The sequence below is a fragment of the Canis lupus genome, chromosome 8 (genome assembly GCF_003254725.2).
Source record: "Canis lupus dingo isolate Sandy chromosome 8, ASM325472v2, whole genome shotgun sequence".
In the NCBI taxonomy this organism is placed as follows: Eukaryota; Metazoa; Chordata; class Mammalia; order Carnivora; family Canidae; genus Canis; species Canis lupus.
This window is the reverse complement of record NC_064250.1, coordinates 62,700,944-62,719,809: the sequence shown is the minus strand read 5'-3', so window position 1 is coordinate 62,719,809 and position 18,866 is coordinate 62,700,944. Positions and strand designations below refer to the sequence as shown.

Below are 18,866 nucleotides of genomic sequence, written 5' to 3'. Positions count from 1 at the left end.
AAAGTACTCAAATCCACAAGAAGAAATACAGTACTATAAAGGTAATCACATAGATAAATACAAAGGGCAGCAAAACTGCATTTTTTTGTTTGTAACTCTTATTTCTCATATATAATTTAAAATGAAGCTGAATAAAGCAATAATCATCAATCTGTATTGATATGAGGATAAAATGAGTTAATACAAGTAACTTATTAAGTACTTAATGATGAAGTATCATTATTATTATTATTATTCCAGTGTGTGTGAAACTTCAGTGCAGATAACTACCTAGCTAGCAAAAGCTAAACAAAACTGATGATCAATGAGATAATAGATTTTTTTAAAAGATTTTATTTATTTATTCATGACAGAGAGAGAGAGAGAGAGGCAGAGACACAGGCAGAGGGAGAAGCAGGCTCCATGCAGGGAACCCAACATGGGACTCAATCCCAGGTCTCCAGGGCCATGCCCTGGGCTGAAGGCAGCGCTAAACCAGAGCCACCCAGACTGCCCCTGAGATAATAGATTTCATAGCCAAACAGCCTTTCTCTCTTGAGCATATTGAATAGAACTATTGGTGGAAACTGGGGGTTTGAAAGAAATTAGTCATGGGTTATAAGAATTGTTTAGAAGACATTTAGCTTGAAGTAATGGTAGAATGGAACATTTACGCATCCCAAAGAAATCTAAAAAAAAATTGGACTGGAGTTTGAATGGGAGGTAAAGCCTAGAAATGATGATCATAAAAGTGATGGCTGAGAGGCGCCTAGGTGGCTCAGTCAGCATGATCTCTGGTCTTGGGACTGAGCCCCGCATTAGACTCCCAGCTCAGTGGTGAGTCTGCTTCTCCCTTTACCTCTCCTTTTGCTCATGCACACTTTCTCTCTTTTCTCTCTCTCAAATGAATATTTAAAGTTTTTTTGAAAGAGTAAAGGTTTAACAGTAGCTCCCTAAGTGAAATAGCATGCATAGAGAAGAGCAGAGGACCAAGGATTGAAACTTTAAAGAAAACTGAGGAATGAGAGGAAAGCCAGGCAAAGTATAAATATTTTCTAGGGAAAAACTAGCCAATCACACAACCAAAAGAAAAATAATTCTTTTTTTAAAAATATTTTATTTAAATTCAACTTGCCAACATATAATACCCAGACATAGTTATCTATGCTATCAAGTGCCCTCCAAGAAAAAGAATTCTTGAATTTCTAATAACAATGTGGCTTTTAAAAACTGGCTCAATTTAATTGTTTCTAAAGAAGATTCTAAAGAAAATGCTAAAATTGAGGATTCTCTGAAGTCTACCCAGAAGAGTTGTTGTTTTGCTTTTAGATTTTATTGTTAAGTGATCTCTACACCCAACGCAGGGCCTGAACTTACAACCTAGGATCAAGAGTCACATGCTCTATCAACTGAGCCAGACAGGTGTCCCTACCTAGAAGAGTTTATCCATGCATACTTCACATGACTGTGCTCCTGAAATGTAATTTCACCTAGAAAAATGGCAAGCATACTTAAGCAATACTTTAATGTCTTTATCTCAACATTATTCTTATAGGTAAAAATCTTAGAAATAAGCCTATGTCATTTGGCTCACTTCAATAAAAAAGGGAATCTTATTTCCTATGTTAATTATGAAGAACTGTTAACGTTTATTCTCAATAAAATATTAACTAAAGTCATCAAATGTAAGGACCAGTTTCTGAAAAGAGCCCTATTTAATGACTGAGTCCTAGGTTAGTCCAAGAAACACTGAATCCTGCTATGTGAAATAGATTCTGCTTCTCATTATCTGGAAAATCAAAGTCTCTCTCTGCTACTGGATATGTAGGTATCTAACCACAAACTGGTATGCTACTTATTATATATTTTTCTTCAAAGAATATTTCAAAAATACTAACCATACTATCTCTTTATCTTCAATGAAACCAATTCTAATAAATCAAATTCACCAAAGGTCTAGAAGATCATTCTAACATTGTCATCTTTAAGAAGATATTTATAGGGGATCCCTGGGTGGCTCAGCGGTTTAGTGCCTGCCTTCAGCTCACGGCGTGATCCTGCAGTCCCGGGATTGAGTCCTACATCAGGCTCCCTGCATGGAGCCTGCTTCTCCCTCTCCCTCCCTCTCTGTGTCTCTCATGAATAAATAAATAAAATCTTAAAAAAAAAAAAAGATATTTATAAAACACATAAACTGCAATTATTTCCTCCCAAGTTCTTTAATGCCATCTGTATTGTGAAAAAAAATGCATATACAGGGGCGCCTGGGTTGCTAAGTCAGTTAAGTAAGTGTCTGCCTTCAGTTCAGGTCATGATCTCAGGGTCCTGGGTCGGAGCCCTGCACTGGGCTCCCTGCTCAGCGGGAAGTCTGCTTCTCCTTCTCCTTCCGGCATTGCCCCTGCTTGTGCACACCCTGTCAAATAAATAAATAAATAAATAAATATTTTTTAAAAATACACATATAGGAAAGTATGTAAAACATAAATGTGCAGCTTAATGAACTGTTACACAAGCAAACACCCATGTAATCATGATCCAGGTCATAAATAGGATATTGCCAACACTACAAAAGCCTGCAAAATGCCCTTTTGAATCAGAACTCTTTCTCACCCGCTAAAAGTAACAATTTCCTAACTTTTTTAGTAATTACCTTCATGCTTCTCCTTGTAAGGAGACATAAGGGTGATTTTTAAATAACAGAATTTTATTGAAAATTTAGTCACTAAATAAAAATATTTGAACATAAAGTCAAAACTAAATTATAAAGGAATTATCACAATATCATTTATACTTTTACTAATCTTCAAAATTATTCCCATAATATATATCAATCCTGAGGGCTAATTTAGCCCAAACTCTTTGTAGCCTATCACCAATGATGAAATGGTGGCCATAATGCAGTGCTTCCAATCTTCAAGGATGTAAGTATTGGGTGATACAACACAAAGTTCTCAGTGTATCCCAAGAAATTTGGGTTGCCACTCATCCACACTCACTGTTTCAAATAGAACATACAATACTAATCCGTGAAATATTATTTTTGTATTTATTCATTTTCTCAGAGAAGATATTAAGGAGCCAATAGAAGATGTGATAGAAATGAGGTGAAAAATCAAGTTGTTAGAGATTTCCTGTGCCTATGGGAGGAAAATACTTCTTTACCTTGTTTAAATATGGAATCCCTGTCACTATGTTCTCTATAAAAAAAGAATGTATTCAAGACTCATTATGTGTATATTTAGACATGAGAGGAAAAAAATCTAGTTTGGTGAGTACTGTGTATCCTAATACATAATACAGTTACTGTGTAATAACTTTTTAAAAGGTTCAATTTTTTTAATCACCCTGTACCCCTCCCATTAAGTATATATCTCTAAACATGATATTTTCATTTTGCTTAATTTTTAACCTTACCTAAATAAATGCACATAAATAAATGCATATAAGTATATATTTTTTTCAGTCTTGCCTTTATACCTCAACACTGTTTCTGAAATGCTTCCATGTTGTTGAATGCAACTATCTTTTGTTAATTTTCATTACTATATTGTGTTTCATTGTGCAAATATACCAAAATCTTACTTCTCAATTTTTGGTGATAAGTGTTTGAGTCATTTTAATTTGAAACTATTATAAATAACACTATATACATTATGACTCAGGTCTCCCTAGACAAATGTAGATACATTTCAGTTGGGTACATACCTAAATGTGAAATTTCTGGTCACAGGACTGCCTCATTTTCATCTTTACTACACACTAAACTGTTTGTACCAATTATATTTCCATCTGCTCTTGTTGCTCCATGTCCTTGCTTCTTACTGGATATAGACGTTTTTAAAAATTTAAGTCATTCAAGTAATTGTGTAGCACGTTTCTCTTTTAATTTGCAATTCTCTAGTCACTAATGAGTTGAACACTGAACATTTCTTCATTTGTCTACTGGACATTTAGATGGGCTGTGAAAAAAGAAAATTTCTATGAAATAAGAGGCTCAGGAACATTGAACACCACTGCTTCCTCTTCCCAGAGGAGATTTTATGTTGGTAATACTATCTTTTGGTTAAGAATCAAGAGAGCCAAGTATTTGTTCCCACTGATGGAAGCACATATATTATTTCTGACGGTAACCTCAACCTCAAGAATAAATGGGCAAATGCACAGGAAGGCTTGAGTTTTCCCAGATCCAACAGAACCTTTTTCTACCTGAATATCATCTCCAACAGCTGCACATCCCATTAAGAATCTGAGGGCCATGAAATGATGCACTAAGATATATTCCATCAGCTCTGCTCCGTGCAATCACCTCATTCATAACATCACCTGTATCCTTAATTAATTTAGAAACTTAAAAAAAGATCTTTGCATGAGCAAGAAAGGAAAGGATCATTTTCTACAATCCACAACCCAACTGAAATACCCCGAGTGGTAAACTTTGAGGCCTTGTACGTTTTTTAAAAATCTTTATTTTTCCCTCCCACTTAAGTGATTTGGGAGCTAGGTACAATATTCTGATCAGTTCAAAACTAATTTTCCCTATCTTTAAAAATGTTGTTTCATTGCTTTCAAAGACTGTTACAATAAGACAACTGATTATTTCTCTGTAGATGCCTTTTTTTTCTGTTTGAAAGCTTTTTAGAAACTTCTCTTTATCCCTTGTCTTCTCAGATTTCACCATAATGTATTTAGGTGTAGGCCTTTCATGACTTATTCTTATTTGCACTCGTTGCATTGTTGTAGTGTGAAGATTTTGTCCTTTCAAGCTCTGGGAAAATTTTCTTCTTTGATTCCTTTCTTTCCTCCCTTCCATTTTCTCTATTCTATCTGGAATTCCTATCAGACAGATACTGAATTCCTGAATCTATATTCCATGTGCTTTTTTTTTTTTTTTCACCATTTCTAATCCCTTGACCTTTCCTCTATGTTCTCAAAGAATTTCACAGCTTGCTCTTACAACTATTTTATACTTTGTGTCACTCTGCTATTTAGCCCAGGTATTGTTCATCTTAACAATCACAATATCCAAGATCTGTTTCATAGTCAAAGATGCAATATTCTCAAATCTGTAAGAAAGCAACATTCTCAAATCTGTAAGAATACAGTTGTTCTAAAATCTTTCTCTGCTTGCTATATTAACTGAGTTTTTCTGTATTAGTTTTTTGACTTCTTAAAGTTGGTAATTCTTTTTCATGGTATTGATTTTTCTCAAGTATTTGGTGAAACTTGGTAGCCTGATCATTTCTATACTTGAAGATTTCTATGCTTTTATTTTTACTGTGACCTGACTCTGATAAAGAAAGGGGAGGGACGCCTGGGTGGCTCAGTGGATGAGCATCTGCCTTAGACTCAGGGCGTGATCCTAGAGTCCCAGGATCAAGTCTCACATCAGGCTTCCTGCATGGAGCCTGCTTCTTCCTCTGCCTATGTCTCTGCCTCTCTCTCTCCCTCTGTCTCTCATGAATAAATAAAATCTTAAAAAGGGGGGGGGGGGGAGACAGAGTATGTCACATTTAGGGCCAAACAGTGATTGTAGAAGCTCTCTATCCTCTCTAAAAGTCAGTAGCTACCTGGAGAAAATCCCAGTCTCTTTAGGCCCAGTGACCATGTTTACAGCTATAGCAAAAAGCCAATGCCAGTCAACTGTATGGTATGTGAATTATGTATCAACAAAGCTGCTTCTTTAAAGTCTATTGGGAGGGGAGGGGACTGACATGCTAAGCAGCTAAGTGGAATTCCTCTCCAAAGCGCCCTGAAGATTATCCCAGACCCTTTTCCCACACCTTGTATATGTTGAAACTGAGCCTGGAATTCCCTACTACCAAAACATCCATCTATTGTGACTACTGAGGTGAATTTTTCTGCAGATTTATTTGCAATTGGAACATATGTATGCAGTCCACCTTTATCTAATTTTCTTACACCTACAGTAAATCTATTTAGATAAGGCCTAAATGACAACATGGGATAAATTTCACATACATAACACTGAGTTAATGAAGACAGAGTAATATATTATGTTCTGTACTATTCATTCACATAAAGTTCAAACAAACAGGGATCCCTGGGTGGCGCAGCAGTTTAGCGCCTGCCTGAGACCCAGGATCGAATCCCACGTCGGGCTCCCGGTGCATGGAGCCTGCTTCTCCCTCTGCCTGTGTCTCTGCCTCTCTCTCTCTCTCTCTCTCTCTCTCTGTGACTATCATAAATAAATAAAAATTTAAAAAAAAAGTTCAAACAAAAAAAACTAATCTATGCTGTTAGATGTTAGGATAGGAGTTATCTTTAGGAGCCTAATGATTGGAAGGGAGAACAAAAAGGGCTTCTTGGAACTTGGTAATCTGTTTCTCTGAGTGCTGGTTACACAGCTATATTAACTTTGTAAAATACATGAGACATATACTAATGACTTGTACATTTTTATGTTATACTTCAATTAAAACTTAAAAAAAAATTTAGAGAATTTTGAATTCTCCATTTTTTATAGAGAGAGCACTTTTTTTTTAAGATTTACTTATTTAATGTCGGCAAATTGAACTCCAATAAAAAAAAATCTCCACATTAAAAAAAAAAAAGATTTACTTATTTATTCACGAGAGACACACAGAAAGAGGCAGAGACACAGGCAGGTGGAGAAGCAGGCTCCTTGCAGGGACCCTGATTCGGGACTCGATCCCCAAACCCAGGATCATGCCCTGAGCCAAAGGCAGACACTCAACCACTGAGCTACCCAGGTGTCCCTAGAGAGCACTTTTCACTTACTTTACCCATAGTTTTAAAAACAGATTAATAAAAAAGAGAAAAAGAAAAAAACAGATTAATAAATATGTCAAAATCTGGAAAATTAGATCACAAGGTTATATACTGCAAAACATATGCCAGAGCCTCTACTTCTAGAAATGGCAACATAGTGAAGTCAGACCAACATTTCTGCTGAGCAAGTAGACAAATGGAACAAAATATTTTAAACATGTTTGAAGATACTGAGGAAAGTAGAAGACTCTGAAGACTTACCAGATTAAAAACTGCAAAATATGGAGATTAAGAGAGGTAACCCCTGCATTTGCCAATTCTGGAAGAGGTGCTTTTGACACCCTCTCAGGAGTAGGGAGATAGGAACTAGAACCCAGAATCAACCAAGGTAGAGCAAAAAAGGAAATGCGGTACAGGAGAAACACAGAGGAAACAAGGGAATCAAGCAAATGGGTGAAGCTCCCTTTATTTGGGATGAGACTTCAAAGAACTGCAACCTATAAGAAAGAGTAAACCAGAATTAGACAAGTTCTTGAACAGAGTACATCTATATTAAGAGTAAGCTGAGGATATCATAGGAACAGAAGCTGGACAAGTTTCCCAAAGGACATGTTAAATCTGAGACTTGAGAGAGGAACAGAAGTGAGTAATTTTCCAAACCAAATTGGAAATTGGAGAGGTAAAGAGTAGAAGGAGGGAGAAAGCATTCTAGGGACGGTAGTTATCTGTGTCAAGGCTGGAGACAATCTAAAAACTCACATACTAGTAGGATAGTATTTGAATATAACTAGAGCACAGTTAGGAGGACAGTTAAGAGATGTTATGAGGTGAAGGTGGAACTGGGTGAAAGTGGCCAATGTAAGGTAAGTTAAAAATGTAAATCCAATAAGACATGATGAGATTAGGGCTATAGTAAAGAAAAAGACCATCAGGACGTCTTGATGGCTCAGCCGTTGGGCATCTCCTTTGGCTCAGGGGATGATCCTAGAGTCCCGGATGGAGTCCCACATTGGGCTCCCTGCATAGAGCCTGCTTCTCCCTCTGCCTGTGTCTCTGTCCCTCTTTGTGTCTCTCATGAATAAATAAATAAAATCTTAAAAAAAAAAAAGAAAGAAAAAGAAAAAGACCATCAAGGACAGTTATATATATATATATTTTTTTTTTTTTATTTATTCATGATAGACATAGAGAGAGAGGCAGAGACACAGGAGGAGGGAGAAGCAGGCTCCATGCAGGAAGCCCGACATGGGACTCGATCCTGGGACTCCAGGATTGTGCCCTGGGCCAAAAGCAGGCGCTAAACCCCTGAGCCACCCAGGGATCCTCAAGGACAGTTCTTATGTTCATTTCTGGTATAGGCAGCTAAAAGAGAAATCGTGGTATCTTGCTTTTGAGCTTCAAGGCAAACATGATTAACTTCTAATTATATTTAATAAGCTTAAATTACTTGTGTTATATTCTTAAAACCAGATCCTATCATTTTTGTGTTCAAAACCCTTTAAATAGCTCTCTTGTACATTTAATAAAAATGTTAAAATCTGTAATATGATCTATAAGGCCATCTATGATTTGGCTCCCCCCTACCCCATATCACCTTCTCACAACACTTTGCCTCTTACCAAAACACTTTAGGTTATATAGCTTTCTTAAGTTCTATAAAATGTCAAGATCTTGCTACACAGTGTTTCCTGCATGATGTTCCTTCTGTATAAAATTTAACTTCCTCCTCCACTCTCCACCTCTTTATCTTTTAGGTCTCAAATTATTTATCATTCCATCAAACATATCTTCAATGACTCCCCCTGCCCTAACTTCTGTTAGGTCCCCTGGCTATTCTTCATATCTCATTTGTGATTATATATTTAAGTTTACATGTTTGTCTGTCTCCCCCTCTAAACTGAGTTAGGGCAATGATGTTATTTATTTAATTCCTATTATATATCCAATACCTAACAGTGGTATACATGAGGTGTTCAAATACTGAATGAATGAATGAATGAATGAATGAATGAATGAATACAGGAAGAAGAGGAGAGAAAGATTTCAGGTTGGATATTTTTAATGTGAAATATCTATGCAATAACCAAAAGAAAAATGCTAGGTCAAAAGACATAACTATCTGGATTTCAGAAGAAAGTTCTAGGATAGAGAAATTGATTTGGGGGGATCCCTGGGTGGCTCAGCGGTTTAGCGCCTGCCTTTGGCCCAGGGCATGATCCTGGAGTCCCAGAATCAAGTCCCGCATCGGGCTCCCTGCATGGAGCCTGCTTCTCCCTCTGCCTGTGTCTCTGCCTCTCTCTCTCTCTCTCTCTCTCTCTCTCTGTCTCTCATGAATAAATAAGTCTTTAAAAAAAAGAAAAATTGATTTGGGAGTAATTAACAGATAGTAACTAAGTCACCAAAGGGATGAGAATATATAGATAGAATAAATTTTAAACAGAAGGAAAGAGAGGCTAAGACTAACAGAATAATCAAACTTTTATTTGACTTAGTATTGGAAGTCCTAACCAGACCAATTAGGCAAGGAAAAAAAATGAGGCATTCAAAATTGAAAAGAAAAAGTAAAAGTCTTCCTAATTGCAGACAAATGATTTTATGTATAGAAAACCCTGAAGATACACACACAAGAAATGGTTAGAATAGACAAATTCAGTGAAGTTACAAGGTACAAAATCAACATACAAAATCTGTTGCATTTTTATATACTAACAATGAACTATCAGAAGAGAAATTAAGAACAATCCCATTTATAACCGCAAAAAAAATAAGTACCTAGGAATAAATTTAACAAAGGAGGCAAAAGATCTTTACACTGAAAACTGTAACACATTGATGAAAAAAAATGAAGACACAAATAAATGGAAAGATATTCCTTTTCTATAAATGGGAAGAACTTATATTATACAAATGTCCATATTACCCAAAGCAACCTAGTTTCAAAGCTGTCTCAATTCCAATGGCACTTTCATAAATAGAACAATCCCAAAATTTGGATGGAAACACAAGAGATCTCTAATAGCCAAAGCAATCCTGAGAAAGGATAACAAAGTTAGAGGCATCATGCTCCCTGATTTCAAACTTTATTACAAAGCTATGGTAATCAAAACACTATGTAATAAGCATAAGAATAAACACATAGATCAATGGAATAGAATAGAGAACCCAGAAATAAATCCATGCATATGTGCTCAATTAATTAAAGACAAAGGAAGCAAGAATATACAATGGAGAAAGGAGATTTTTCAACAAATGGTATTGGGAAAACTGGACTGTCACACACACACAAAAGAATGAAACTAGACCACTACCTTATAGTATACACAAAAATTAACTCAAAATGGATTAAGGACTTTAATGTAAGACCTAAAATCATAAAACTCCTAAACAAAGAAAACTCCTATGTAAAGTAAACATAGGCAGTAAAACTCCTTAACATTGGTCTTGGTGATGACTTTTTGGACATGGCTCCAAAGGCAAGGTCAGCAAAAGCAAACACAAACAAGTGGGACTACATCAAACTAAAAAAGCTCTGCACAAAGCAAATCATCTAGAAAATGAAAAGCCTACCTGCTGAATGGGAGAAGATAACTGCAAACAATACATCCAATAAGAAGTTAATATTAAAAGCATATAAAGAACTCATACAACTCAATACAACAACAATCCAATTTAAAAATGGGTAGGGAACCTGAATGAAAATTTTTCCAAAAAAGACATACAGATTGCCAACAGGCACATGAAAGGATTCTCAACATCACCAATCATCAGGGAGAAGCAAATTACAGCCACAATGAGCTATCACCTCATACCTGTTGGAATGGCTATTATCAAAAACATAAGAAATAACAAGCGTTGGCAAGGATGTAGAGAAAAGGAAACCCTCACACACTATTGGCGGGGTGTAAATTGGTACAGCCACTACAGAAAACAGCACGGAGGTTCCTTAAAAAGTTAAAAATAGAACTATCAGGGTGGCTAGATTGAGCCTAGGTGGCTCAATCAGGTAAGCACCTGACTCGATTTTGGCTCAGGTCATGATCTTAGGGTTGTGAGACTGAGCTGACATCGGGCTCTGTGTTCAGTAGGTATTCTGCTTGGGATTCTCCCTCCCTTTCCCTCTGCCCCACCTCCTGCTCATGCACTCATACTCTAATAAATAAATAAAATATTTATAAATAAATTAAAAAAAATAGAACTACAATATAATCCAGGAATTCCACTTTTGGGCACTTATCTGAGGGAAAGGTAAATACTTCAAGACATGCAATCATAAATTTGCACCCCTACGCAGCATTATTTACAATAGCCAAGATAGGAAAACATCCCAAGTGTCTATTGATAGATGAATAAATAAAGTATATATGCATATGAGATATGGTATATATACATAAATACATACAATGAAATACTATTCAGCCATTAAAAATCAATAAAATATTGCCATTTGTGTGCAACATGGATGGACTTTAAGGGTTTAAGCTATTAAGTGAAATAAGTTAGACAAAACCAAATACTGTTTGATTTCACTTATATGTGGATTACAAAAACAAATGAAACAAAACAAACCAAAATTCATAGATACAGGAAACAGATTTGTGGTTGTAGGGATGTCTGAAGAGGATCAAGAAATACAAAATTCCAGGGGCGCCTAGGTGACTCAGTTGGTTAAGTGTATGCTTTCTGCTCAGGTCATGATCATGGGGTCCTGGGATTGAGCCCAGCATCAGGCTCCCTGCTCAGCAGAAAGTCTGCTTCTCCCTTTCCCTCTGTTCCTCCCCACCACCACTTGTGCTCTCTTGTGATTACTCACGCATGCTCTGTCTCAAATAAATAAATAAAATCTTAAAAAAAGGTACAAAATTCCAGTTATAAATAGCCATGGAAATATAATATATAGCATGGTGACCAAAGTCCATGACATTGTACTGCATATCTGAAAGTTGCTAAGAAAACAGATCTTCAAAGTTCCCGTCATAAGGAAAAAAAAAATGTTATGATTCTGTATGGTGATGGATGGTAACAAGACTTACTGTGGTGATGATTTCAGTGTTTCCAAGTATCAAATCATTATGTTGTACACCTGAAACTAATATAATGTTATATGTCAATTATATTTCAATTTAAAAAAAGAAAGAATAATCAAAATAATGGGAGGTAAATAAAAAGTGTGATATATATGATACCACTGAAGATATTACAGGCATACCTCATTTTACTGTGCTTCAGATTATGCTTTCACAGATACCGTGTTTTTTTTACAAATTGGGAAGTTTGCAGCAACCCTGCATCAAGCAAGTCTATCAGTATCGTTTTTCCAATAGATTTGCTCACTTCATATCTCTGTCACATTTTGGTAATTCTCACAATATTTCACTTTTTCTTTTTCTTTTTTTAAGATTTTATTTATTCATGAGACACAGAGAGAGAGAGAGAAGCAGAGACACAGGCAGAGGTAGAAGCAGGCTCCATGCAGGGAGCCCGATGCAGGACTTGATCTCTGGACTCCAGGATCATGCCCTGGGCCAAAGGCAGGTGCCAAACCACTGAGGCACCCAGGCATCCCTATTTCACTTTTTCATTGTTAATGCAGTTTTTTAAAAAGACTTTATTTATTTATTTAATTTATTTATTTATTTATTTATTTATTTATTTATTTATTTATTCATGAGAGACACAGAGAGAAAGAGGCAGAGATATAGGCAGAGGGAGAAGCAGGCTCCATGCCGGAAGCCTGATGTGGGACTTGATCCTGGGACTCCAGGATCACGCCCTGAGCCAAAGGCAGACACTCAACCACTGAGCCACCCAGGCGTACCACGTTATTGCCATTTGTTATGGTCATTGTCTGTGATCAGTGATCTTTGACGTTTCTATTGTAATTGTTTGGGGATACCATGAACCATACCCATATAAGATGCCAAACTTAATCAATAAATGTGTGTGTATAGACTGTTCCACTGATGGGCTGTTCCCCCCTCATTTTCTTCCTCCCCTTGTACCTCCCTATTTTCTGACACACAACAATACTTAAATTTGGCCATTTTGATAACCCTACAATAGGCTCTAAGTGTTTAAGAGAAAGGAAGAGTCACACATCTCTTACTTCATACCAAAAGATAGAAAGTATTAAGCTTAGTGTGGAAGGTATGTTAAAAGCTGAGACAGACCAAAGCTAGGCCTCTTGTGCTAGTTAGCAAAGTTATGCATTAAAAGGAAAAGTTTTTGAAGAAATTAAAAGCACTACTTCAATAAATACATGAATAATGAGAAAACAAAACAGCCTTATTGCTGATATGGATAAAGTTTTAGTGGTCTGGATACAACATCAAACCAGGGGTGCCTATGTGGCTCAGTTGGTTAAGTGGCTGCCTTCAACTCAAGTCATGAACTCAGGGTCCTGGGATAGAGCCCAACATCGGGCTCCCTGCTCAGTAGAGAGTCTGCTTCTCCCTCTCCCACTGTCCCTCCTCCATACTCCTGCTCTCTCCTCTCAAATAAATAAAATCTTTAAAAAATCAAAACCAGCCACAACATTCCTTTAAGCCAAAACCTAATCCAAACCAAGGCCCTAACCCTGTTCAATCCTATAAATAAGCTGAGAGAGGTGAGGAAGCTGTAGAAGAAAAGTCTGAAACTAGCAGACATTAGTTCATTTAATTTAAGGAAAGAAACTTAACAGACACAGACAGGTTTAGAGTAGGGATCTGATGAAAGCCTGGAACACAGTAGAGGTGATTGTTCACTTTACTGTGAGGGCCTCCTGAACAGTGGCTGAGGTGAGTTCCCCTCCCTGGGAACAAAAGGGCAAGGTAATACCATCTTCCACCCCTCTGCCCACAAGCACAGTTGGACTTCAAAGAGAAACAGTGCCTCCAGGAGAGGCTGGAGTTGCTTACAACAAACCCCATCCCCCTGCACCCCACAGGGCATCTTTACAAAGGCAAAGGCTTTACAAAGGCTGAACCAACACAGCAGGCCTCTCTCCCTCAAGATGACCTAGGCCCCCCAGCATGTACTAAGTCAACTGATCACAGAATGCTCCAAAATTTCAGCTTCAGTTCTGGTGGAAATATGACCAGGCTTTTTTCTTTTTTAAATTTTATTAAGTTTAATTTTGTTGTATTATTTTTCTCTGGAATCAGGCTTATTGGTTTTGTTTGTTGATTGGTTTCCTTTTCTCATTTTTTGAATCAGGCTTCTTTTTCTTTTTTCTTTTTTCCTTTTTCCTTTTTCTTTGATATCAGGCTTATAGTTTTCTTTGCTTGCCTTTTCGTTTTCCTTGGATCAGGTGTTTTGTTTTGTTTTAATCAGACTTACCTTAACAAATCGAAGTGCACCTAGGGAAAGGTCCAAACACTCCCTACTGCAAGCAAGGAGGAACTCTGCAGAGGACTAACCTGTGGGAAAGAGTAGCCAAAACACAACAACAGAGTGCACACAGCACACATCAGAAACACTTCCTGAAGCAGCAGGCCATGGACAGTATATGACCCCTTCCTGACACAGTATACTCTCAGGAGCAAGAAACATTAATAAGCTTTCAAAACACACAAAAGGCAGAAACCTAGACATAATGATGAGACAGAGGAATTCTCCAAAACGAAAGATCAAGAAGAAATCATAGCCAAGGATTTGCTCAAAATAGATATAAGCAATATATCTGAACAAGTACTTACAACAGTCATGAAAATACTAGCTATGCTTGAAAGAAGCACAGAAGACACCAGAGAAACTCTGACTGCAGAGATAAAAGACCTAAGAACTAGTCAGGCTGAAATTTAAAAAACCAAGATGCAAAACCAACTGGATGTAATCACAAGGATGGAAGAAGCAGAGAATTTAATAGGGATACAGAAGATAAAATTATAGAAAATAATGAAGCTGAAGAGGGAAAGAAGACTATTAGATCACGAATATAGACTTAAGGAATTCACTGATTCTACAAAGCATGTTAATATCCATATCATAGGAGTCCCAGAAGAAGAGCAGGAAAAAGGGGCAGAAGGTTTATTTGAACAAATTATATCTGAGAACTTCCCTAATCTGGAAAAGGACAGGCATTCAAGTCCAAGATGCAAAGAGAATATTCCTCAAAATAAACAAAAAGAGGTCAACACCAAGACCTATAGTGAAACCTGCAAAATACAAAGATAAAGAGAGACTCCTGAAAGCACCTAGGACAAAAGGTCCTTAACCTACAAGGGTACACACATAAGTTTAGCAGCAGACCTGTCTACAGAAACTTGACAGGCCAGAAGAAAGTGGCATGATATATTCAACATGATGAATAGGAAAATTATGCAGGCAAGAATACTATATCAAGCAAAGCTATCATTCAGAATAGGAGATATAAAAAAGAGTTTCCAAGACAAGCAAAAACTAAAGGAGTTCATGAACACTAAACCATCCCTGCAATAAATATTAAAGAGGACCCTCTGAGTGGGAAAGAGAGACCAAAAGCAGCAAAGCCTAGAATGGAATAGAGATGATCTACAGAAGCAGTGACTTTACAAGTAACACAATGGCACTAAATTCATGTCTATCGATAATTATGCTAAATGGAAATGGACTAAATGCTCCAGTCAAAAGACAAAGAGGTATCAGAATAAGTGAAAAACAGGACCCATCAATATGCTGCTTACAAGAGACTCATTTTAGACTCAAGACACCTCCAGATTGAAAGGGGGGGGGAAGGCATTTATGTTAATGGACATCAAAAGATAGCTAGAGTGGCCATACTTATACAAACTAGATTTTAAACCAAAGACCGTAATAAGAAATGCAGAACAGTATATCATAATAAAGGGGTTTATCCAACAATATCTAACAATGCCCTTGTGGCCAATGCTCTGTGGTATAACCTTGTTAAAAATCAAGCTTCCATATATGAGTGGGTCTGATACCAGGCTTTGCAATTTGCTCCAATGTTTTATTTTTTTGTTGTTCATCTCTCCACTAATAACCACTATCTTGACAGCTACAGGTCTATTATAAGTTTTATGTGGGAAAACAAGTGACTCTACTTTATTCTCTTCTTGGCTATGCTTGGCCTTTTTCACTTACATGAAAAGTTTAGAATATCTTTGAATTCAACACACACACCTTTTAGAATTTAACGGGGATTGTACTATCAATTAGGAATTCAAATGTCTATATCTTAGTATCTAAATATATATCTCTTTATGATATCACACATATCTTTACAATATCATCTTTCCATCAACAAGCATGATATTCCTTCTCATTCATTTAGTTCTTTTTTTTAAAGATTTTTATTTATTTATTTATTTATTTATTGAGACAGAGAGAGAGGCAGAGACCTAGGCGGAGAGAGAAGCAGGCTCCATGCAGGAAGCCTGATGTGGGACTCGATCCCAGGATTCTGGGATCACGCCCTGAGCCAAAGGCAGATGCCCAACTGCTGAGCCACCCAGGCGTCCCTCATTTAGTTCTTTTTAAATGTCATTCAAAAAAGTTTTGTTTTTCCCATATGATAAAAAAAACTAAAAGGCACCCAATTGAATGGGAGAAGATATTTGCAAATGATGTATTGGATAAAGGGCAGGTATCCAGGATCTATAAAGAACTCATCAAAATTAACACCTGAAAAAATAAATAATCCAGTTAAGAAATGGGCAGAAGACATGAACATTTCTCCAAAGAAGCCATACAAATGACTAACAGACAAATGAAAAGATGAACATCACACATAATCAGAGAAATACACATCAAAATCATGATGAGATACCACGTCACACCTGGCAGAATGACTGAAGTTAACAGCTCAGGAAACAACAGATGTAGGTGAAGACGTGGAGAAGGGAAACTTTTGCACTGTTGGTGGGAAATGCAAACTGGTACAGCCATTCTGGAAAACAGCATGGAGGTTCCTCCAAAAGTTAAAAATAGAACTACCCTATGACCCAGCAATTGCATTACTAGGTATTGACCCCAAAGATACAAATGTAGTGATCTGAAGGGGCATATGTACCCCAATGTTTATAGCAGCAATGTCTCCAATAGCCAAACTATGAAAAGAGCCCAGATGTCCATCAAAAGATAAATGGATAAAGAAGATGTGTGTATATATATATATATATACACACACACACACACATACACACACACCATGGAATATTACTCAGTCCTCAAAAAGAATGAAATCTTGCCATTTGCAAGAATGTGGATGGAACTAGAGGTTATTATGTTAGGTGAAATAAGTCAGTCAGAGGAAGACAAATATCACATGATTACACTCATATGTGGAATTTAAGAAACAAAACAGAGGGCAGCCCCAGTGGCGCAGCAGTTTAGCGCCGCCTGCAGCCCGGGGTGTGATCCTGGAGACCCGGGATCGAGTCCCACGTCGGGCTTCCTGCATGGAGCCTGCTTCTCTGCCTCTCTCTTCGCTCTCTCTGAATAAATAAATAAATAAATCTTTAAAAAAAAAAGAAACAAAATAGATGAAATAGGGGAAGGAAAGGAAAAATAAAGACAGAGAGGGAGGCAAACCATAAGAGACTCTTAACCTTAGAGAGCAAACTGAGGGTTGCAGGATGGGAGGCAGGTAGGGGATGGGCTAAATGGGTGATGGGCATTAAGGAGGACACTTGTTGGGATGACCATTGGGTAATATATAAGAGATGAATCACTAAACTCTACTCCTGAAACCAAAACTATACATTAACTTGAATTTAAAATTTGTTTTTTGTTTTTGTTTTTTTTACATTTTTAAAAATATTTTATTTATTTATTTATTCACAGAGATGCAGAGAGAGAGAGGCAGAGACACAGGCAGAGGGAAAAGCAGGTTCCATGCAGAGAGCCCGACGTGGGACTCGATCCAGGGTCCCCAGGATCACGCCCCGGGCTGCAGGCGGCGCCAAACTGCTGCGCCACCAGGGCTGCCCTAACATTTGTTTTAAAAGGCTTCACAGTCATCAAAAACCTCCCAAGACACAAGAGTCCAGGGCCAGATGGCTTCCCAGGGGAATTTTATCAAACGTTTAAAGAAGAAACCATACCTATTCTCCTAAAGCTGTTTGGAAAGATAGAAAGAGATGGAGTACTTCCAAATTCGTTCTATGAGGCCAGCATCACCTTAATTCCAAAACCAGACAAAGACCCCACCAAAAAGGAGAATTACAGACCAATATCCCTGATGAACATGGATGCAAAAATTCTCAACAAGATACTAGCCAATAGGATCCAACAGTACATTAAGAAAATTATTCACCATGACCAAGTAGGATTTATCCCTGGGACACAAGGCTGGTTCAACACCCGTAAAACAATCAATGTGATTCATCATATCAGCAAGAGAAAAACCAAGAACCATATGATCCTCTCATTAGATGCAGAGAAAGCATTTGACAAAATACAGCATCCATTCCTGATCAAAACTCTTCAGAGTGTAGGGATAGAGGGAACATTCCTCGACATCTTAAAAGCCATCTATGAAAAGCCCACAGCAAATATCATTCTCAATGGGGAAGCACTGGGAGCCTTTCCCCTAAAATCAGGAACAAGACAGGGATGTCCACTCTCACCACTGCTATTCAACATAGTACTGGAAGTCCTAGCCTCAGCAATCAGACAACAAAAAAGACATTAAAGGCATTCAAATTGGCAAAGAAGAAGTCAAACTCTCCCTCTTCGCCGATGACATGATACTCTACATAGAAAACCCAAAAGTCTCCACCCCAAGATTGCTAGAACTCATACAGCAATTCGGTAGCGTGGCAGGATACAAAATCAATGCCCAGAAATCAGTGGCATTTCTATACACTAACAATGAGACTGAAGAAAGAGAAATTAAGGAGTCAATCCCATTTACAATTGCACCCAAAAGCATAAGATACCTAGGAATAAACCTAACCAAAGATGTAAAGGATCTATACCCTCAAAACTATAGAACACTTCTGAAAGAAATTGAGGAAGACACAAAGAGATGGAAAAATATTCCATGCTCATGGATTGGCAGAATTAATATTGTGAAAATGTCAATGTTACCCAGGGCAATATACACGTTTAATGCAATCCCTATCAAAATACCATGGACTTTCTCCAGAGAGTTAGAACAAATTATTTTAAGATTTGTGTGGAATCAGAAAAGACCCCGAATAGCCAGGGGAATT

The 18,866-nt window shown here is 37.3% G+C and overlaps 1 long non-coding RNA gene across 11 annotated transcripts in view; it reads right to left on the bottom strand.

Annotated features, from left to right (window-relative positions):
* Positions 1 to 376: 376 nt before the first annotated feature.
* LOC112657835 (uncharacterized) overlaps positions 377 to 18,866 on the bottom strand; it is a 29,681-nt gene continuing 11,191 nt past the window's right edge. For 2 of the 11 annotated variants that reach the window (XR_007412518.1, XR_007412519.1), the window contains exons 3-5: positions 11,760 to 11,815; positions 3,685 to 3,938; positions 379 to 2,392 (exon numbers count right to left, since the gene is read on the bottom strand). This is a non-coding gene — a long non-coding RNA (uncharacterized LOC112657835). Of the gene's footprint in view, positions 2,393 to 3,684; positions 3,939 to 6,990; positions 7,227 to 11,759; positions 15,997 to 18,866 lie in introns of those variants that run through there. The other 9 variants (XR_007412517.1, XR_003135342.3, XR_003135340.3 and 6 more) reach the window with 8 other exon arrangements.